At 46.1% G+C, this 24138-nt stretch overlaps 1 long non-coding RNA gene across 1 annotated transcript in view; it reads left to right on the forward strand.

Annotated features, from left to right (window-relative positions):
- The window catches only part of LOC311519693, a 386032-nt gene that overhangs the window by 185354 nt on the left and 176540 nt on the right, over positions 1-24138 (forward strand). The gene's annotated exons all lie outside the window — the stretch shown is intronic.

The following is a 24138-nucleotide window of genomic DNA, read 5'->3' on the forward strand; positions in this document are numbered from 1 at the left end:
TCCACTGCCCTGGGCGGGGGGGCCTGAGCAGCTCCACAGGTCACCCCCCCACACACACTCAGCCACTCCAGCGTGGCGCCTAGCCAGGGAGCCGTGGGGAGCCACGGTAGACCCTCCACCTGCCTGCGGTGCAGGGGGAGGGCTGAGAGTAGCCCCCAGCCATGTCCCCGCCTGGCAGAGGGACCCCAAACTGCAGTGAGGAAGTGCTGTACACTAGCTTCGGAGCTTGTCCTGATTTCTGTTGGTACCAAACTAGTTTGCTGCAAGTGTCTGAACTGACTGTATCTCCTGGAGACACTGAGGGATTCTGGAGTCTGAGTCATCACAATATACCCGATGGAACCTGACTATAAAAAGAAATATTAACAAAAATATTAAAATAATTATCAATATGGAACCTCTTGTGTTTTCACACACTAGTGAATTGTAAACACTGCTTTTTTAATAGTTTTCTGAACTAAACGTAAAACACTGCAACTGGATTCTAAATGCATCTAAACAAGAGCAAAGGAATATCCACATTGTGATACCGAAAACAGTCTGTGCATCTTCCAGATTTGGGGTTGCTTCTTACTTTCGATTCAGAGCATTAAGAGCCAAATGAAGGAGCTTGTGAGATCCTCTTCATGTGACAGCTCAGACCAACCCTTGTCAATAAACCACAAAGAGTGAAGTGAAATCTTCATAACTGCTCTGAACAGCAGGGAAAGGACAGTGGGATGCAAATATGCAAAGCATCTGTTCAGTCCATGATATGGTGCCACAGCCCCAGCTGCTGTAAATCACTGTAGCTTCCGTGAACTCACTGGATCTATGCTGATTTGGACATGCTGAGGATCTGGCCCACAGAATGGATACATTTGCATTATTGCAGATAGTATATTTCTGTATTAATGTTACAGACTCCACAGCTCAGCTCCCCCAACCAGTCTGCTCTTGGCTCCCAGCTCCTGATTTTGGACTCTTTACTCTGCCCAACCTGCTTGTCTGGACCCCCTCCATGTCTTTCTCCACACTCATCTCTGCCCCTTCTTTTAGGCTGTCCCATCAGCCAGGGGACACCTTCCTGACCCTAACCGCCATGTCTCCTCCTTTATGTGTGTTCTCAAGAACCCACTTCTTCAGGTTCCCATATTGCTCTAATTCCACTGGCACAATTCATATAACCTGAGAAAGCAACTAGTAATCACCAGACACATGCATTAACATTTCAAGTAACTACATAATCTTCCCCGTTACCCTGCCCTTTCCTGTACTTTCACTGTGTTACCTCCTATTGTTCTGGCATTGTAGACCCTGATCCTGTAAGCATACTGTCACGTTGCCTGGAGCGGCTCACGCCCATGAGTCCCTACATCACAGCAGACTGTCAGAAACAGGGCAGACACCCCACACTGGTGGCATCTTCTAGAATTAGATTTCACCAAGCCAATAACAAGTGTGAACTCCTGGATCACTAGAACTGTCTTACCAAGGAGTCAGAGACAGTCCCTTTGGACTCTCTAGTCTGTCTTGCCACCCAGGCAGGCAGCTGGACTTAGTGATAAATGGTTACTTACACCAAAAATCTTCCAGTCTGAAGAAACCAGTCACTTACCCCAGATCAGTTGGTACCCCAGATCTTACACCAAAGGCAACGTCTGCAGCCAGTCTGGTACTAAACTATCTAAAGGTTTATTAACTAGGAGAAAGAAGTAAGAGAGTTACTTACTGGTTAAAACAAGCAGACATATGCACACAAATGAGTTATGATCGATGTTTCCTAAAGATGACAGTTGTAGTGATCTGTCATCTCAAAATGTCTTTCAGGGCAGACTCAGGGGTAACCCTTGAGCATCTCTGCCTTTGAGTAATGTCTCTGCCCTGTGGCAGTTGAAACAGCAAAGCAATGACCCTGTTTTCTTGTGATCCTGTTTTATCTTTTACTTCATAGCCTTCCAGTCCATGAGACAAGCTCCCTTGCACGTAGCATTTCCATGGTGTAATAGGGCCATTCACCAATCCTTTGTACTGTGATATTTCTTCATGGCCCATTTCATTTTGATAGGCCTCCTTAGTGGGGATGGGGGCGGGGGCGGGGAGGCAATTCCTGTGCCTGGATTCACAAGTTCAGAACAAACACTTTTAAAGTTATAAAGCAAAACTTACATATTTCCTTATAGCATGGAATATAGCAACTTACAAGTGAGAGTAATGCAGGCAGCAACTTACAAGCATATCATAGAATGTAAACGCTAAATACATCCTTATAAGACTAATACTTATTTTGAACAAAACTAACATAAAGGTGAGCTGCTTTGGTTTCCACCTATGAGTTTGTTAGTTCTTAGCTAACACCTAGGGCATTGGCCAGAGATGGCACTTGGTTTTCCAGCATCACACATGTGCAGAACAGCAACATTATGTATATGTGCAGATCCATTGAATTACAGGTGTAGGGTGAATCATGGACTCAGTGACCACACACCTGTAGAAAGCAATGTTGCCAACTCTTGTTATTTAATCATGAGTCTTATGACATTTGATATTGTCCTGGGGACACTTGAGTCTGTGAGAATCCCAGCATCTACTCGTTGCAGAGAAATATCCATGTGCTGTCCCTTGAAGGCCCCACACTAGAAGGCAAATGAAAGAACTCAAATTGGATTTTTGACTGTTTATGGTTGGCAATACTGATAAATTATTGACGAGCACAAGTGTTAGCAGCATCAGGGGCATGGGTTGTAAGATCTTCTGGGCAGGGACTGGTCTGCATTTGTTCTGAGAAGTGTTAGATGTGTTTAAAAATAATAAAAGGAGTACTTGTGGCACCTTAGAGACTAACCAATTTATTAGAGCATAAGCTTTCGTGAGCTACAGCTCACTTCCTCAGATGCATATCGTGGAAACTGCAGCAGGCTTTATATATACACAGAGAATATGAAACAATACCTACTCCCACCCCACTGTCCTGCTGGTAATAGCTTATCTAAAGTGATCATCAGGTGGGCCATTTCCAGCACAAATCCAGGAGAGTGAGTTTGTGTGTGTATGGGGGTGGGGGGATGTGAGAAAACCTGGATTTGTGCAGGAAATAGCCCAACTTGATTGTCATGCACATTGTGTAAAGAGTTGTCACTTTGGATGGGCTATCACCAGCAGGAGAGTGAATTTGTGTGGGGGGGTGGAGGGTGAGAAAACCTGGATTTGTGCTGGAAATGGCCCACCTGATGATCACTTTAGATAAGCTATTACCAGCAGGACAGTGGGGTGGGAGGAGGTATTGTTTCATATTCTCTGTGTATATATAAAGCCTGCTGCAGTTTCCACGATATGCATCTGAGGAAGTGAGCTGTAGCTCACGAAAGCTTATGCTCTAATAAATTGGTTAGTCTCTAAGGTGCCACAAGTCCTCCTTTTCTTTTTGCGAATACAGACTAACACGGCTGTTACTCTGAAACCTTTAAAAATAATAACACTCTTTTTCTGTGTTTAGAATTTCACATATCCCTACCTCTGCAGAAGTGATACATTTGTGTGATGCCATCTGGTGGTAGTAGGGGGGATATTGAGTGCAATGATTTATTTTCACTGTAGCCTGTTGTGATGAGAAGATACATCTAAAGACAGGTAAAAACATTTAATAGTCACAAAGGGAAATGACTAAGCATAGATTATCCTTAGTGATGCAAACAGATACATCTCCACTGTCTTCTGTGAGGTTTCACTTAGTAAATAGTTAACAAAATAGTTTTAACTCAGTAAACAGAACAGTGCTGGTTGAAAGATGTTTTTTGAGACTCACTCATTTCCTGACTTTTGTGGAGTTGGTTGTTTACTTGTTCATCTGTTTGAGACCTTGAACAGGCTGAATATTTATTTTTAATGCTTCATTGTGTTTTTGTGTATATAATATTAATGAATATATTTACATCAGCTTTCATCCATGTTCTTCAACCCTCCCCCGCACCACTCATTGCTACAAAAAACCACAGTTTTGTATGCACACCAAATATGGGCTGATGCAAAGACACAGAGGGTGAATCTGGGACCGCCATCAATGGGAGTGTCAAGGTTCCTCCCCCACTCTGAACTCTAGGGTACAGATGTGGGGACCTGCATGAAAAACCTCCTAAGCTTATCTTTACCAGCTTAGGTCAAAACTTCCCCAAGGTACAAAATATTCCCCCCGTTGTCCTTGGACTGGCCGCTACCACCACCAAACTAATACTGGTTACTGGGGAAGAGCTGTTTGGACGCGTCCTTCCCCCCAAAATACTTCCCAAAACCTTGCACCCCACTTCCTGGACAAGGTTTGGTAAAAAGCCTCACCAATTTGCCTAGGTGACTACAGACCCAGACCTTTGGATCTTAAGAACAATGAACAATCCTCCCAACACTTGCACCCCCCCTTTCCTGGGAAATGTTGGATAAAAAGCCTCACCAATTTGCATAGGTGACCACAGACCCAAACCCTTGGATCTGAGAACAATGAAAAAGCATTCAGTTTTTTACAAGAAGACTTTTAATAAAAAATAGAAGTAAATAGAAATAAAGAAATCCCCCCTGTAAAATCAGGATGGTAGATATCTTACAGGGTAATTAGCTTCAAAAACATAGAGAACCCCTCTAGGCAAAACCTTAAGTTACAGAAAAGATACACAGACAGAAATAGTTATTCTATTCAGCACAATTCTTTTCTCAGCCATTTAAAGAAATCATAATCTAACACATACCTAGCTAGATTACTTACTAAAAGTTCTAAGACTCCATTCCTGGTCTATCCCCAGCAAAGACCAGCATATAGACAGACACAGACCCTTTGTTTCTCTCCCTCCTCCCAGCTTTTGAAAGTATCTTGTCTCCTCATTGGTCATTTTGGTCAGGTGCCAGCGAGGTTACCTTTAGCTTCTTAACCCTTTACAGGTGAGAGGAGCTTTCCCCTGGCCAGGAGGGATTTCAAAGGGGTTTACCCTTCCCTTTATATTTATGACACGCCCCCCAAATCTCAGCTAGGGTGAAACACTGGCTGGGATTTCTTCCTGGAGCTCTAGGAAAAACAGAGTTAATAAGACACATGCATCTCTAAATATACTACCAAGTACATAAAGACTAACAATATTTTCCACATCTCAAGGACGATTTTAACCAGTTGATTCTGGGAAACTTTCACGGGAGAGTGCATCAGCCACTTTGTTAGAAGCTCCTGAGATGTGTTGGATGTCGAAATCAAAATCTTGGAGAGCTAAACTCCACCGAAGAAGTTTTTTGTTAGTTTCCTTGACGGTGTGAAGCCACTTCAGTGCAGCATGGTCGGTTTGCAGGTGGAAACGCCGTCCCCAAACATATGGGCGTAGCTTTTCCAGAGCGTAGACAATGGCGTAACATTCTTTTTCAGTGACTGACCAGTTGCTTTCCCTCTCAGACAGTTTTTTGCTGAGAAACACTACAGGGTGGAATTCTTGATCAGGTCCTTTCTGCATTAAAACTGCTCCCACACCACGCTCGGACGCATCTATGGTTACTAGGAACGGTTTGTCAAAGTCTGGGGCCCTTAGTACAGGGTCAGACATGAGTGTCGCTTTAAGCTTGTTAAAGGCCTTCTGACACTTTTCGGTCCACTGAACAGCATTTGGCTGTTTCTTTTTGGTTAGGTCTGTCAGTGGGGCAGCGATTTGGCTGTAGTGCGGTACAAATCGTCTGTAATAACCGGCCAAGCCTAAGAAGGATTGAACCTGTTTCTTTGACTTTGGGACAGGCCACTTTTGAATAGCATCCACTTTGGCCTGTAGGGGGCTGATAGTTCCTTGACCCACCTGGTGTCCAAGGGAAGTCACTCTGTTTAGGCCTATTTGACACTTCTTAGCCTTAACAGTTAGTCCTGCCTCCCTTATGCGCTCAAGGACTTTTTGTAGATGTTCCAGGTGGTCTGCCCAGGAATCCGAAAATATGGCCACGTCATCAAGGTAGGCGACTGCATATTCTCCTAATCCCGCTAGGAGACCATCTACAAGTCTTTGGAAAGTGGCGGGTGCATTTCGCAGCCCAAAAGGGAGTACATTAAATTCATACAGCCCGAGATGTGTGATGAAGGCTGACCTTTCCTTGGCAGATTCATCTAGCGGTACCTGGCAGTACCCCTTGGTTAAGTCCAAGGTAGAGATGAACTGGGCCCGTCCCAGTTTCTCTAATAGTTCATCTGTGCGTGGCATTGGATAGTTGTCTGGGCGAGTTACAGCATTTAGCTTACGGTAGTCCACACAAAAACGTATTTCCCCATCTGGTTTGGGAACTAGAACCACTGGAGATGCCCATGCACTTTCAGAGGGGCGGATTACACCCATCTGTAACATATCCTGGATCTCCCGTTCTATAGCAGTTTTAGCTTGAGGAGACACCCGGTAAGGTTGGACCCTAATTGGGTGAGCATTACCTGTGTCGATGGAGTGCTATGCCCGTTCAGTCAGTCCTGGGGTGGCTGAGAATGTTGGCGCGTAGCTAGTGCACAGCTCCTGGATCTGCTGTCGCTGCATACGCCCAAGGGTCATGGAGAGGTTCACCTCTTCCACACCACCAGCACATTTCCCTTCGTAGTAAACACCTTCAGGCCACTCAGCATCATCTCCTCCCTGGGCTGTAAACTGACAAACCTTTAATTCTCTGGAATAAAAGGGCTTTAGAGAATTAATATGGTACACCTTAGGCTTTCGGTTGGAGGTGGGGAATGCTATGAGATAATTAACAGCTCCCAGGCGCTCCTGGACCATGAATGGCCCTTCCCACGATGCTTCCATTTTATGGGCCTGGAGCACCTTTAAGACCATGACCTGGTCCCCTACTTTGAAGGAACGCTCTCTGGCATGTTTATCATACCAGGCTTTTTGCTCTTTTTGAGCATCCTGTAAGTTTTCTCTAGCAAGGGCTAAAGACGTTCGGAGGGTGTTTTGTAGGTTGGTTACAAAGTCCAGAATATTAGTTCCTGGAGAAGGTGTAAATCCCTCCCATTGCTGCTTCACCAACTGCAATGGCCCCTTAACCTCACGGCCATATACAAGTTCAAATGGGGAAAACCCTAAACTGGGATGTGGTACAGCTCTGTAGGCAAAGAGCAACTGCTGCAACACTAGGTCCCAATCATTGGAGTGCTCATTTACGAATTTATGTTTGGCCCCCAAAGTTCCATTAAACTTCTCCACCATGCCATTTGTTTGATGATGGTAAGGAGTGGCAACCAAGTGATTTACCCCATGAGCTTCCCAAAGGTTTTTCATAGTTCCTGCCAGGAAATTAGTCCCTGCATCTGTGAGGATGTCGGAGGGCCAACCTACCCTGGCAAAAATGTCTGCTAGTGCCTGGCACACACTTTTAGCCCTGGTGTTGCTTAGAGCTACTGCTTCCGGCCATCGGGTGGCAAAATCCATGAAAGTCAGTATGTACTGCTTTCCTCTGGGTGTCTTTTTTGGAAAAGGACCCAGAATATCCACAGCTACTTGCTGAAATGGAACTTCAATGATGGGGAGTGGTTGTGGAGGGGCTTTGACCTGGTCTTGGGGTTTTCCCACTCTTTGGCACACCTCACAAGACTGGACATAGGTAGAAACATCCTTGCCCATTCCCTCCCAGTGGAATGACCCCCACAAACGGTCTTTGGTCCTGTTCACCCCAGCATGGCCACTAGGGTGATCATGGGCTAAGCTCAAGAGCTTGGCCCGGTATTTAGTTGGAACTACCAACTGTCTCTGAGGATGCCACTCTTCCTGGTGTCCACCAGAAAGAGTTTCCTTGTATAAAAGTCCTCTTTCTACAACAAACCTGGATCGATTAGAAGAGCTGAGAGGCGGTGGGTTGCTCCGTGCCGCCGTCCAAGCTCTCTGGAGGCTTTCATCTGCTTCCTGTTCGGTCTGGAACTGTTCCCTTGATGCTGGAGACATCAGTTCTTCATTGGATTGGGGACATAGGCTTGGTCCCTCTGGAAGCGATATAGGGGATGGAGCTGTTTCTGTTGACTGTGAACCGCTCTCCGCTGGTGCACTATGTTGGGATTCAGGCTCCGGCTGAGCCTCTTGTGTAGGGTTATCGGCTGCTGCCAGTTCAGGTTCAGTGGGGCCCTCTGGTGTTGAGGTTGCAAGTACTGGATTCAGTGCTGGCACGGGGTCTGGTGTTGGTTGTTTGGCTGGTTCCGGTTCTGGGACTGGTTCCGTCTGGGTCTCTGGGACTGGATCCACTACTGCGGTTGCAGACATTGGCCTGGGGTCCGGGTCCATCACCTCTGACTGGGTCCTGATAGAAGTTTCCGGAACAGAGCTAGGCCTCACGGCTTGTTTAGCCTGGCTGCGGGTGACCATTCCCACCCTCTTGGCCTGCTTCACATGCTTGGCCAAGTCTTCCCCCAACAGCATGGGGATGGGATAATCATCATAGACTGCAAAAGTCCACATTCCTGACCAGCCCTTGTACTGGACAGGCAACTTGGCTGTAGGCAAATTGAAAGAGTTGGACTTGAAGGGTTGAATCGTCACTTGGATCTCTGGGTTGATTAAATTGGGGTCCACTAAGGAAGCATGGATAGCTGACACTTGTGCTCCGGTGTCCCTCCACGCGGTGACCTTCTTCCCGCCCACACTCACAGTTTCCCTCCGCTCCAAGGGTATCTGGGAGGTATCTGGGCCTGTGGACCTCTGGTGTGATTCCGGTGCAATGAACTGTAATCTGTTGGGGTTCTTGGGGCAGTTGGCCGTTACATGCCCCAGCTCGTTACATTTAAAACATCGTCCAGCTGACGGGTCACTGGAGCGAGGTGGGTTGCTGGAGAACGGGGTGGTGGGACGATAAGGGGTCTGGAGGGTTCTTTGGGAGGTAGGTGGGGCTTTGGGCGGCCCCCGGTAATAGGGTGTGGTCTGGCGACCAGTTTTCTTCTTCTCTGCCACCTCCACCCATCTGGCTCCAATCTCTCCTGCCTCGATTACAGTTTTGGGCTTCCCGTCTAGGATGTATCTTTCTATTTCCTCAGGAACACCCTCTAAGAATTGTTCCATTTGCATTAGGAAGGGCAAATTTACTGGAGATTCAACACTTGCTCCTGATATCCAGGCATCCTAATGTTTCACAATGTGGTAGGCATGTCGGGTAAATGACATGTCTGGTTTCCACCTTAGGGCTCGGAACCTCCGACGAGACTGCTCGGGTGTTATCCCCATTCTGACTCTCGCCTTGGATTTAAACAGTTCATACTTGTTCATGTGTTCTTTAGGCATTTCAGCTGCCACCTCAGCTAAGGGTCCACTGAGCTGCGGCCTCAGCTCTACCATGTATTGGTCAGTAGAGATGTTGTACCCAAGGCAGGCCCTTTCGAAGTTTTCTAAGAAGGCCTCAGTATCATCACCTGCCTTGTAGGTGGGGAACTTTCTGGCATGGGAAGTGGTACCTGGAGAAGGATTGCTAGGGTTTGTTGGTATATTCTGCTGGGCCTTTATCTTCTCCACCTCCTCCACATGCTTCCTCTCTTTTTCCTTCTCCTCCTCCACATGCTTCCTCGCCTCCATTTCCCTCTTGTGGGCAGCCTCCTGTACCTCCTTCTCCAGCCGCATGAGTTCTATCTGTCTTTCATGTTCCCTTTGTTTTTCCTCAGCCTGAAATTTGGCTAATTCCAGCTGTAGTCGAGCTGAGGATTTGGTCATTCTAACCTCTCTGTTTTTAACTAACTTTACACCCGAGGTTTAGAAATAAACAAACAAAACGTGGCTGTAAAATTTTGCTGTGCTGGAATAGAATACCTATTCTCTGATAGTGACTGTCAGCCTACAGAAAAAGACAATTCCCTTGTCTCTGCTCTGGGCCCAAATTAAAGGAAAAAACCTCCAACTACTTGGAAACCTGCTTACCCAGCCCAAAGAAAAAGCAAATGGGTAGAACACACACCCCCTATTTACTTTTAGGAAGAAAAGAAAAAAAAAACCTCTGGGTTGGAAGACTGTGAATTTCCCTGCAGGAGTTAAGTACCCTGCCTCCAGGCAAAGAAAACCTGCAATTCACAAGGTAATCCCCTTTTGTCTCTGCTTGGCCACAAAGCAGAGAAAAACAAGCTGCTTTCAGTTTCAAAGCTGCTTTCTGGACTTCCTTTCCACAGGAAAAAAAAAATTCCTTTTTAAAATCTGTATTTCTAGTTCAAAAAATCTCAACTGGATCTCAAAATGATTTCAGGTTAATCCCACCACTATGCCACCATGTCAAGGTTCCTCCCCCACTCTGAACTCTAGGGTACAGACCAGCATATAGACAGACACAGACCCTTTGTTTCTCTCCCTCCTCCCAGCTTTTGAAAGTATCTTGTCTCCTCATTGGTCATTTTGGTCAGGTGCCAGCGAGGTTACCTTTAGCTTCTTAACCCTTTACAGGTGAGAGGAGCTTTCCCCTGGCCAGGAGGGATTTCAAAGGGGTTTACCCTTCCCTTTATATTTATGACAGGGAGGTTTGTCACTGACTTCAGTGACACAAAGTGAGTGTGTGAGAAGAGATGGAAATGGGGATACAAGAATCACCAGTGAAACTAAAATTGAATGAAACCCTTGTTCACCCTGTCTCTTAAGATAACGCAATAGTCGTTCCCCTTTTCTCTTGAGAATTCTCCTTCCTTCCTTTAGTTTCTCTCGTCCTTCCCCTTCCCTTCCATGTCGGTCCTCCTCCTTGTCCCTCATCTCTTCCACCACTTTCCACATATCACGCAACACTATGCCAGCCCATTCTCCCTGTTATCCATCCCATGAAAGCTGCTCACATGAACTCCCCTTAGCAGGCAAATAGCCTTGCATATCAACATATTTTCTCTCCCTTCCGGCCTCTTCTCACAAGATGCCAGGCAGTTCCTGAGAGGTGCTGACAGCCCTCAATGCTCTTTAATTCCAATGACTTGCAAGTATTAACTTCTCTGATGGTTCAGAGGGCTCAAGAGACACTGAAGTCGCTCCCTGCCTAACAGGATCCTCTGAGCCCAACGCAGGATTGGCCCTGCTTGGCCCCAGAATACTGGGAGCATACAGAGAGGGGTACTGCAATGAGGAGCTGTCAAGGATCCTTCCTCACTCTGAACTCTAGGGTATAGATGTGGGGACCTGCATGAAAACCCCCCTAAGCTTATTTTTACCAGCTTAGGTTAAAACTTCCCCAAGGTACAAACTATTTTACCTTTTGCCCTTGGACTTTATTGCTGCCACCACCAAGCATCTAACAAATATATAACAGGGAAAGAGCCCGCTTGGAAACGTCTTTCCCCCATAAAATTCTCCCAAACCCTACACCCCCTTTCCTGGGGAAGGCTTGATAAAAATCCTTACCAGTTTGCATTGGTGAACACAGACCCAAACCCTTGGATCTTAAGAACAATGAAAAAGCAATCAGGTTCTTAAAAGAAGAATTTTAATTGAAGAAAAAGTAAAAGAATCACCTCTGTAAAATCAGAATGGTAAATATCTTACAGGGTAATCAGATTCAAAACATAGAGAATCCCTCTAGGCTAAACCTTAAGTTACAAAAAGACACAAAAACAGGAATATACATTCCATCCAGCACAGCTTATTTTATCAGCCATTTAAACAAAACAGAATCTAACGCATATCTAACTAGATTGCTTATTAACCCTTTACAGGAGTTCTGACCTGCATTCCTGCTCTGGTCCTGGCAAAAGTAACACACAGACCGAGAGAGCCTTTGTTTCTCTCCCTGCCCCTCCAGCTTTGAAAGTATCTTGTCTCCTCATTGGTCATTTTGGTCAGGTGCCAGCGAGATCATCCTAGCTTCTTAACCCTTTATAGGTGAAAGGGTTTTTTCCTCTGGCCAGGAGGGATTAAAAGGTGTTTACCCTTCCCTTTATATTTATGACAGGAGCCCTGGACATTGAGATATGTCATCCTGAGTCAGGGTGCAGCAATTACACTGACCATGTGACGATCTTTGCAGGAAGCAGCATTAAACCCCTCCAGCCCCATCCTGAGCAGGGAGGTTTTTGTATTGGTCTGTATCACTGTGAGAGGTGAGCTACCCCACTGCAGACAATAGTAATCCGCTGCATCATCGGCTTCAACGCTGCTGATTGAGAGAGTGTAAACGGTGCCAGACCCACTGCCCCTGAACCGGCCTGGGATTCCGGAGGCAAGGGAGGAGGCTTGATAGATAAGAAGTTTAGGAGCTTGTCTGGGTTTCTGTTGGTACCAGGATACATAGTTACTGTTGATGCTAGAACTGGCTGTACATCTGATGGTGACTTTTTCTCCCGGAGACACTGAGAAGGATTCTGGAGACTGAGTCATAGTGACCTGCCCGTAGGACTCTGGATTAAATATGAAATAAAAATAAATACAGATAATTTGCATCTTTAGATAATGTCATAAAATATCGCATGTAAAACAACAGGTTCATAATCATCGTTATATTTAAACCATAACTGTGAGAAATGCATTTATTTGTATAAATGCCAATCTAGTTAAAATATTTAGACTTTTAAAAATATCACTGGAGCTTTGTGCTTTTAAGCCAGGGCCCTCCAGTTCTGATTCTTACCCGGAATCCACAGTGCCAGCAAGCAGAGCAGCTGAGCCTGGGAGAACATCTTGGTACGTCTGAGCTGGCAGGTGCTGCTCAATAAGCCGTGGAGAATGGAAGAAAATCTTTTATAGCTCCTCAGAGCAACAGGGCAGCGTCACTGGGGAGTTCATATGCAAAGTAGCCCATGTGTGCGGGATCCTGGCCTCCCTGCTCTGACTAGATATAAAGCTGGTTTCTGTGCATCATCACCGTGCGTGATGGTCACTTGCCTGCCAGGGAAAAATGAGATGGTCTGGTAGCTGAGGCACAGAACATGCGGGTCCTGGTCTGGCTCTGCCACAGCCTTGATGTGTGACCTTGGCCTAGTCATTGTGATCCCAGTCCTGTAAAGTACTGAGTGCTCTCAGTTCCCATTGAAACGTATGGGTTGATCTATGTGAGCAAGGACTGCAGGATATGACCCTATAAGCCCCATCCTGGTCCCATTGATGTCAGAGGCAAAACTCCCATTGATTTCAATGGCAGATGGTCCAGTGGCTCAGACACAGTAAATGCGGGGCCTGGTCTGGCTCTGCCATAGCCTTAACGTGTGACCTTTGGCTAATCATTGTGGGCCCAATTCTGTAAAGTACTGAGTGCTCTGAGTTCCCATTGAAATCAATGGGATCATCTACAAGAGTAAGGGCAGCAAGATCTGACCATATATGTGCTCCATCTTGCTCCCATTGACATCAAAGGCAAACTCCCACTGATGTCAATGGCCAAGGAATCGGGCCCTAAATCTCCCTGTGCTGTATATTCCCTGTCTGTAAAATGGGAAAGGTGTTGCTCACTTGTCATACCGAGATATTACTGATTAGTGTTTGTAAAGTGCTTAGAGATCCCCAGGTGGATGGTGCTAAATAGTGCAGAAGGTGTGCATGAGCCTAACCCTCCCTGTCCACTGAGGGGAGGCTAATAATGCTGTTGGCCTTCATACAAGATTGTGAGATGAGCAAATGTTGTGATATCTGGTGTTTTTCGTAAAGCTCCAACTCCTGGAGTCATGTGATCAGGTGAGAATCTCAGTTTTCAATTTTTTTTTAAAGTAAGTTTCTATTCCACATGGTTGTGGAGAAAAGTCTGAAAATGTGAAATCCTGAAGGGAAATAAAAGCAGCCAACAGTTATTGTTTATAAAGGAAATCTCATTATATGTTGGGCCCTGACTTGTTGATGGTTGACAATGCAGCATTCAAGGATGGTTATGAAAATCTGCTCACAATTTGCACAGCTAATACAGTGCAGGACTCTGAGAGAGCAATTTTGTGTCATTCCACACAAACAGGGCATGAGTTCCATGGACGCATTCGACCAGATCGTTCGTGAGCAGCTGTGCTCCCTGGGGAGCTGGGCGTTGTTACTCTGCAGCAGGGTATTGCATCTTTTCCATGAAATGGTCATTACAGCTATAACATGGAGTTACGTGGCCCTGTACTTTCTATATTTTGTTGTATCTATTGTACATGAATTGGTTGGCAGTGATGGGTAATTGTGAGGGTCATTGATGCCTTTACCTTGTAGTTTGGGATCAGATACACGGGCAAGTTTATATCACAGGCAGCAGGGGTTTGGATTTCCTTTCTCCCATCACCCAAAACCTCCCTCCTCCAGATTATCCTCTAAACTCTTCCAATCTCTTTGCCCCAACCCTTCCTATTCCATTCCACCTCTGTCTTCCTCCATCCCTCCCTGCCTTAAGCGTCTTTGCCCTCACCTGTCCCTGCTGGATTCCAGTGGATGCGTTGCTACCTGCTGCCAGCTGCCTCCTGGTTCAGTTGTAATTGGAGGCAGGTGGAAAAGTGCACCCAGCACTCATCAGAGAGAACTGAGCCCCAAAATTCTCTAAGGTTGGAGAGGGGAGGAGTTGCTGGGTTGGAGAAGGTGGATGACAATGGACAACTCTTCTTGGCCTCATGCACCAATGGCTATGCCAAGCCTTGGCCACATAGACCCAAGAAGCAGCCCTGAGGCAGTAATCGACGCCTAGCTGACCTGGCTCAGATTCAGTTCTCCAGACCATGAGCAGCCAAGACTCAGGATTGTCCAGGTTCCTGGCCATGATTCATTCCAAGCTCTACTTTAAAGAAGGTGTTGAAGGTGCTGTGTCTGGATGGTTTTCACAGCCCACTGGTTGCTATGCAGAGCCTCCAGGATGCAGGGATGATCCACCGGAAGTGTCTGTTACAATAGAGTGTGAGAACTGGAGCTAACAGAGCCAGGAGGTTTTTTTGCTGTTCTGCATCACTGGGGGCAGGGGAGAGGATGGGGTGCTGTAATAATGTTGGCATCTTCAGCTTGAATGGCGCTGATTGTGAGAGTGTGATCAGCATAGCCACTTCTACACCCACTGATGGTGAGGATTAGCCCTTTTCCCCACAGCACCGCACCGCACTGAGAGCTCACGTCCCTTTTCAGTCGCTGCTCTCCAGGACACAGTCCCCCGTCCCATAGTTATGGTCTTTGCTCCTTAGGATAGGAGGTAACTGTGGTACTGCAGACATTGGGCTATGGGACCCCAGTTTGCAGGGAGGTAGCAGCATTGATAAGAAGCTTAGGAGCTTGTCGTGATTTTTGTTGGAACCAGCCAGCAGGCTACGTAGTTACCAGTGCTGGAACTGGCTTTGCAGCGGATGGTGACTCTGTCTTCTGGAGACACTGCCAGGAATTCTGGAGTCTGAGTCAGCATGATCTGCCCATTGGAGTCTAAATTGCAAGGAGAATGTAAATTAACATAATACATGAGTGAGAAAATTCATGTTTTCACTTTAGTTGTGTAACATAGTTCATCCTTTTCTCTCATTTAACTCCAAGATTACGAAAAATGAGTGCACTAAAAAAAACCCCAAAGAATGCTGAGACTGAGCAAGAATGTGTCTACATATACATGTGAGAGAGGTTTCCAGAGCTCAGTCTCCCATTATCCCAACAGTCCTGTGTCATCTCAAATAGAATCTTACCCTGGATCCAGAGCATTAGCAGCCAGATGAGCTGAGCCTGTGAGATCATGTTAATATGGCCTGATTGACCGGTGCTGATCCATAAACCCTAAAGACTGTAAAAAGGGACTCCATATACAACTGCTCAGAGCAGCAGGAAAATATCAGGCAGACGTGAATATGCAAAGCATCTTGCCTCAGGCTCTAGAAATGGAGAACTAGTTTGTTTGCATCATTTCAGGTGTTCCGTTGTTTTTCTTGCCGTCCCTTATTACAAAGTACTGCCCGGACTCAGAAGTCCAGTGTCTGCAGGGTGTTCAGGGTGGTACGTACCTGTGCTGCCATCTGCTGTCACGGGGGGATGGTCAGCTCCGTTAGTTGGATTGTGCAGATTAATGCATGTAATACACAAGTGTACGGTGATTTAAGAACGTGTCACATTTCATACGGAGCCCTGTTACACAGCCATCATCTGTAGGTGGTGCTTTGCAGCTGCATTGCTCCTGCAGGAGATCTGAGGCGGAGTCTATGCTGGGGAGGCCCTTTATTCCATCCTCTACAGTGGAACAGATCTCTCCCCCTCATGTGTCATTCCCTCCTCATCCCTTCCAGGTGACTGGTTATTGGTGGATGGATGGGGGCGGGGGAAGGGGGAGTAGATCTGCCAATTCACTGATCCACCAGTTGTTGCCCTTCATGGAGTGAGGATGCTCGGACCACAGAACTTGCCCCTGTCCTGTGGCTGGAGTAGAGACCACAGAGCCGATTTGCTGCCACTGTGTAGCCTGAGGGGAGGTTCGATCTCCCTGACACCCTCAGTGAGCTCCTCTGTGCCCTAAAGGAGGAGACGTAGAGCTGTAGTGGCTGAGTGGACGTATTCTGTCTGTGCAGGGCAAACTCTAGAGGGGAGGCACTCAACAGTGATGGACCCCTGTGGCTGCTTTTGAAAAGAGGATCATGTGTCCGGGAAGCACCGGCAGACGGCGCAAAGGAGGGTGTGTGTGGGGGCGGGGGGCAGGGAGGGGACGATGATGCTAATGTAACTGAATGGCACAAAAACGTGTCACAAAAATCCCAGCTCTCTGTGTGCAGCCAAATGTCCTGCACCCACTCCTTGAGTCAGCCACATTGTTCTCCTCGTGTCTCCTACCCCAAATGACTTCGGATGAGCCACCTCCTTACCAAGCAGCTGTGAAGGAATGCTGGAGCTAAGACTTAAGGGCCTGATCCAAAGCCTGGTGAAGTCTGGGAATCTTTCACTGACTTTAATGGGCTTTGGATCAGACCTGTAATTCATAAAGATGTAGTGATTCTCAGATAAGATTGCCTGTGAAAATGAATTCCCATTGGCATTTAATTTGTAGTTGTAATAACCAGATAATGTTGCTGTGGAAGGCTTGCATGTGGTTTTTTTTTTTTTTTTGCTAATTAGTTGCCTTCCTGTGCAATTCCAGCCTTGAGTGATTGAGCCATGGGCCAAATCTTGCTCTGTTTCCTATGGATAAGCTATAATAATGATGCCTATTTCTTATACAGTCTTTTTCACCAATAGATCTCAAAGAGCTTCACAATCTCTAGTGTGTTTATCCTTACAACACCCTATGCGGTAGGGAGGCGTTCTTATCACCCCCATTTTACAAGGTCACACAGGAAGTCCATGGCAGAGCGGGGAATTGACTCCACGTCCTCTGCAGCCTAGACCAGTGCTCTAACAGCTGGACCATCATGGCAGAAGGAGAAGGAAGGTACTTCTCTCCCATGTAGTATGCCTGACAAGAGCAGGGCAGGATTCCTTGAGTTCTGGGGTGGGGGTGGGGTGTCAGGTGGAGTTTGGGTGATAAATATTTTGTTTTAAAAACTGTTGAAATAAATAGAAATCAGAAACACAAACAACAGCCAAAGACTCCATTCTCCACTTCCGAACCTTCAGGGGTTACCTGCATCTCCCCAGGGACCTATGGGGGTCACAAAATTCCATTGTCAACTAGAAGAATTGATCCCAGACTAGCATTGCTAAACACTGCAGGATTTTCTAAGCCCATGTTAGAGACCGCCTATAAATGATCAAGTATTTTGGACATTTTTTCCTCTTACCTTCCAGAGCTTTGAAGGGGTAGGTAGACTAGTACATGCTTAAATACTGCTGCAGTGGGTGCGACAGAAAGCATTCAGAAGGATGGATGGATGGGTGGCTGGAAGGATGGACAGAGAGATTAGGTAGAGAGCAGGGGACCTGCTGTCTTCGTTTTTGTCATTTATTTTTGGGTGCGGCAAGACTACACTTCCAAGCTCTGAAGGAAGTCAGCTCAGTGGTTAACAGTTTCCACACTTCTGCAGAAGTTTCTAAGTTATCCATGAGGCCAACTTCTGCTGGTTTTTTTTTTTACTATAAATGGAACAAAATGTAGAATGTTTCCACAGCCTCCAACCTGGGGTCTCCTGGTTTACTGAGGTGCTTTCTAACCTGATCTATCTGAACTCTGTGGAGAAATTACTATATTGTGTAATAATTTAGGTATAAGTCAGTGTGTTTAATATTGTTCTGCAATGATGGGCTGTGAAACCTGGAAAAACTCTGACAGAGTAACTGAAACAGAGTTTCAATAGACGTAATGAACCATCACTGAGGAAGGTTTTTGTACTGGCCTGAATCACTGTGTGAGAGGGAAGCCATAGTCCTGTTGACAATAATAACTGCCAGCATCATCAGTTTGAAAACTGGTGATTGTCAAAGTGAAGTCAGTGCCAGACCCACTGCCACTGAACCGATCTGGGATCCCGGAGGGACGGGAGGAACCATAATAGATAAGGAGCTTAGGAGCTTCTCCTGATTTCTGTTGGTACCAGTCTATCTCACTGCCGATGTTGGAACTGGCTTTGCAGTTGATGGTGACTCTGTCTCCTGGAGATACCAACAGGGATTCTGGAGTCTGGGTCATTTCAATGTCTCCACTGGCATCTGTATGTGAAATCAAAGCATAAATCCAGGTGTGTCTGTAGCTGTACCTGATCGTATAAGGATTTAAATTGTCATAGCATTGTTATCAACCAGGATTTTATTTAATGTGAAACTATTTCATTTCCGTTCTTTATGTAGACGGAGCATACGGAAGCATATACATAAGGATCGGCATCTATTTGACAAGTCATTCCTTACCTATGTTCTGATGATACGCTGTAGCTTATTGTCCATCTCTTTATACACTTTTTTACAATTCTAATCTAATGCACTTACCCTTCATAAAGAAAATTAGCACCAAGATGAGCAGAGTGTGTGACCTCATCTTGAGAACTCTGGACTGACAAGTGCTGCTCAATGCACCATGATCTGTGACATGGAGCCGTTATAACTCCTCTGAGCTACAGGGAAATGCCACTCATGCATGGATATGCAAAATAAACATAGCTATGCAAACGTCCCTGGCATGTGTCTGGGAGTAGCTGGATTTGGATGCCTGAAAGCACTGATGTCTGTGATATTACCTTTACAAGTCCAGATTCCTCAAACAGTCCTATTGAAATCATTGGGGCTGTTCAAAGAGTAGCGCACTACTCAATGTGAGTCAGGCTGTCAGAATCTGGCCCTAATTGAGGACTGTGTTCAGGCTCCATAGTGGGGATGTGGAGGCTCTTCTCACTGAATATAAAAGGAAACAGGCTTGAAAAGATTCTTTAAGGAAAGTGACGTTTACAATTAAAAAGTCAGTTTGAATAAACAGGTCTCATTTTCTGCTCTTTGAGCCAGCTGCCTGGAGCCCTGTGTATTCCGACGCAAGCTTGACCTGAATCCTGGGGCAGATCGCTGGATTCTGTGGCACTATAGTGACAATTCTGTGGCTGTGGCAGGTGAAATAAAAAATTTTTTTTGGTGAATTATAAATAAAAATGAATAATGGGGTCAGGTCAGCAGCCCCAAGGATACAGCCATCCATACAGAGAGCAGAGAAAATAACACATGACTCATGTGACCACTCATTCACGATGAAGAACAATTAGTCCAGGGGAAAAGCTTATATATAATCCATAGGCTAAAACTAGTTTGCAGGATCCACTTGGAAAGGACTCAGAAACACAAATAACACAATAAACCAGCAGAGCAACAAACAAATAAAAAATGTTTCTGGGTGAAATTCACCCTGAGCAGGGAGCCAGAATAAGGTCAGTGAACCACTCAAGCTTCATAAAAGCGTCAAAATGCTAATTAATCTGCTTTGTGCCTGGGAAAATTTTACTCCAAATTTGCAATACATAATTTTTCCCATGAGTAATGTGACTAGCTTTTTTAAATGTGAAGATAGATTCAAAAACTAACAGTAATTTTTTTTTAAAGTACATTAGAAGCAGGAAGCCTGTCAAACAATCAGTGGGGCCATGGATGATCAAGGTGCTAAAGGAGCACTCGAGGAAGATAAGGCCATGCTGGAGAAGCTAAATGAATTCTTTGCATCAGCTTTCACTGCAGAGGATGTGAGGGAGATTCCTACACCTGAGCCATTCTTTTTAGTTGAGAAATCTGAGGAACTGTCCCAGATTGAGATGTCAGTAGAGGAGGTTTTGGAACAAATTTATAAATTAAACTGTTGTAAGTCACCAGGATCAGATGGTATTCACCCAAGAGTTCTGAAGAAACTCAAATATGAAATTGCAGAACTACTAACTGTGGTATGTGGCCTGTCACTTAAATCAGCTTCTGTATCACAAGACTGGAGGTTAGCTAAGGTATCACCAATTTTTAAAAAAAGTGATCCTGGCAATTACAGGCTGGTAAGCCTAACTTCATTACCAGGCAAATTGGTAGAAACTACAGTAAAGAAGAAACACAGATGAACACGATTTGTTGGGGAAGAGTTAACACAACTTTTGTCAAGGGAAATCATACCTCACCAATCTATTATAATTCTCTGAAGGGGTCAACTAACATGTGGATCCAATGATAATTGTATATTTTGACTTTCAGAAAGCCTTTGACAAGGTCCCTCACCAAAGACTCTTATGCAAAGTCAGCAGTCATAGGATAAGAGGGACCGTCTGCTCATGGGTCAGTAAAGGGTTAAAGGACGGGAAACAAAGAGTAGGAATAAATGGTCAGAGTTCAGAATGGAGAGAGGTAAATCGTGGTGCCCACCAAGAATCTGTACAGATTGCGGAGGGATCTCACAAAACTGGGTGTCTAGGCAACGAGATGGCAGGTGAAATTCAGTGTTGATAAATGCAAAGTAATGCATGTAGTAGAGGTAGAGAGAGCCTGGAGCACGGGGCCTGGTGCAAGACTTGCGGCCTGAACCACAGTCAGCAAAACCAGGCTAAGCTGTGAACCAAAGTAAGGCCATGTATTAAAACAGATGCTTACAAGTTCACTGTCCAGGACAGGAAATTGGCAAGGGTACTGCTAGCGGGGCTAAAACACAGGGACTCTTAAGAAGTACCAGGCACCGGGTATGTATGTAACCACGTTCCAGAAGGCGAACTCAGGCACACTCCAACCTAGTGCAGGATAAGAGGGGTTGACAGAAGTGACGAATAGGGATGTTTTGGCTTAGACATCAGGACCATGGTACAAGGGGAGGTAACAAGCAGGTGTCATGAGACACGTAAGGTGGTCCATAGGTTGTTTGTCTCGGTCTATAAATGTCCGAGTACCTCGCCTTAACCCTTAGTGTGGCTGAGGGGACAGCAGAAATTCCCTCTGCTCACTGGGCCGGTCCTTGCCACTGGGCACTCATGTTAGTAGCTCCTACGGGATGCTAGCACTGTGCCGTGAGGGCAATAAACCTGGCTGAGTGCCTTTGTCACCAAACCACGTCTGGTCTGGCCTGTCTTTACGAATAACACTAGCAGGCCGCATCCTCTGCTTGTGCTGGTAACACCGGAGCTCCAGGAACAGAAGCGCTGGGCAGCTCTAACGGCTCAGCAGGCTGGACAGCAGTCCTGTGGCAAACCCAACATTCCACCCTTCTCCCGCGCACATTGGAAAACATAATCCCAACTGTACGTACAAAATGGTGGGATCTATATTAGCTGCTGCTACTCAAGAAAGAGATTTTGGAGTCATTGTGGACAGTTCTCTGAAAACAGCCACTCAATGTGCAGCAGCAGTCAAAAAAGCGAACAAAATATTAGCAACCATTGGGAAAAGGATAGATAATAAGACAGAAAATATCATAATGCCACTATATAAAGCTACGATTTGCCCACAGCTTAAATACTGTGTGCAGTTTTGGTTGCCCTATCTCAAAACATATATATTAGAACTGGAAAAGGTACAGAGAAGAGCAACAAAAATGATGAGGGGTCTGGAACAGCTCTTATATTTGGTGAGATTAAAAAGACTGGGACTTTTCAGTTTGGAGAAGAGAGGACTAAAAGGGGATATGATAGAGGTCTATAAAATCATGAACGGTGTTGAGAAAGTTAATAAGGAAGTGTTATCTACGCCAAAACATAACACATGAACCAGGGGTGACCCAATGAAAATAATAGTTCTAAGTTTAAAACAAAAAAAGGAAGTATTTCTTCACACATGGCACAGGCAACTTGTGGAACTCCTTGCCAGTATTTTCCACTGAATGCATCCGATGAAGTGAGCTGTCCCTCACGAAAGCTTATACTCAGATACATTTGTTAGTCTCTAAGGTGCCACAAGTCCTCCTTTTCTTATTGCCAGGGGATGTTGTGCAGGCCAAAAGTATAACTGGGTTCGAAAAAGAATTAGATAAGTTCATGAAAGACAGGCCCATCAATGGCTTTTAGCCAAGATGGTCAGCGATGCAACCCCATGCTCTGAGTTTCTGTTGCCTATGACTGCCAGAAGCTGGGAGTGAACAACAGGGGATGGACCACTCGATGTTTGCCTGTTCTGTTCATTCCATCTGAATCACCTGGCATTGGCCACTGTCAGAAGACAGGACATTGGCCTAGATGGACCATTGGTCTGACCCAGTAAGGCTGTTCTTATGTTCTCAGGGTAAGGAAGGACCCAAGGATTTGGCCCAGCAATAGGAAACATATTATGTCTTACGTACTACTGGGCTGTAATACTTTGGTCTAATTTTTGTTGTTGGGTTAAGTGTGCGGGTACTAGGTGGGATTGGTGGCCTGTGATATACAGGCGATCAAACTGGATGATCTGGTGGTCCCTTCTGGTCTTAAAGTCTTTGAGTCTATGAGTATGACAGCTGTATTGACACATAAATGCAGGGTAAGGAAGGAGCGGAGGATTTGGCCCAGCAATAAGAAGGGTATTAGAGTTTCTTACAAACAGCTCACCTGTATCTACACACCAAGCAGGCCAGGCTGCAGTAGGACTTTACTTTGCCCTTGTTCCGGTTGAGCAGTGATGCCGTTTGAGAGCTTGTCACACTCGCTCTCAGTTTTCAGTTGCAGAATCAGTCAAAGACCTGAGATCCTTCCTGTTTGGATTTGCCATGAAGTCAGTAAAAGGGAGATAGTTTGACACCCAGCTGTGACACCTACAGAACAGCCATACAGACCTGACCTATTAGAACAGTTATGTAAAGCTCAGGACTGTGCGGACAGTCCCTTCTAGGTTAAGAACGTATTAAGGTGTAATTCATAAAGTACTGTGATAGTCTATTTCTCATCTTTTTAGATTCTTTTCCCTGATGCGATATTGCCTCCAAGCCTGGGTTGGCTTTTATTTCTTACCTGGAATGGAAAAACCAAGGACCCAGAGACAATGAGCCTAGGAGGCAGCTCTGGAGTGATCCCCACGAAGTCCCAGCCAGTGCTGTTCTCAAAGAGCTCCGTGGCGCAGGGAGAAAATGTTTGTTTCTTTGTGAAACGTGCAAAGCTTATGTAAATTGACTTTCAAACATTCATTTTTGATTTGATGGCTTAATTGAAAGGGCCTGAACCATACCCCTGCGATCTGGGCCTATCACAACACAGGGTGTACCTCATCTGATGCACAAAATGCCCCAATAGCACTAAAGCAACAACCACTCCAGGTCCCCAAACAACCCACAGCAAGTTTTGCAATAGCAGGGATTAATATTGGCCTCAGTGCTGGGGTTTAAGTCCTGCCTACTGAAAATGCTCCCTGTAGATCTAATGGGATAAAACCATCCAGGTTGAATTGCAGTGGTGCAAGTGGAATCCATTTCTTACCGGTACGTTCCCCCCAGCCCTGCCATGCCTTCAGCCGAGGGCCCCCACGCTCTCCGCGTCCCCTCCCCATGATCCACCCACCTTACCTCAGGGGGGTGGGGAAGGCTCTGTCTGTCCTCCTCCGGGCATAGCTGCTGTACCCACCCCAGCCCTTCCACGCAGTGTCTCCTCTATCTGCTGTACTGCCCCCAGCCCTGTCCTCTATCTCTGGGGGGCAGGGCTGGGGGTGGTACAGCAGCCGCGCCAGAGGAGCTGCGGGCGCGAGACTGCCCAGTGGCCCCACGTTCTGCTCCAGTTCAGGGCTCTCCTGGGAACCGCAGCAGGGAAAGGAGCAGAACGTTGGGCCTCCGGGCGGCCTCACACCTGCAGCTTTTCTGGCGTGGCGGCTATGCCATCCCCAGCCCTGCCCCTCAGAGATGGGGGGGGGGTTCTGCTCTTTTTCCCCCTGGGTTCCCGGGCGAGCCCTCTGGCGGGGCTGGCTGCTGTACGGACCAGAGGAGACCCTGCGTGGAAGGGCG

The sequence above is a fragment of the Lepidochelys olivacea genome (assembly GCF_965140295.1).
Source record: "Lepidochelys olivacea isolate rLepOli2 genome assembly, chromosome: 4".
Classification (NCBI taxonomy): Eukaryota; Metazoa; Chordata; order Testudines; family Cheloniidae; genus Lepidochelys; species Lepidochelys olivacea.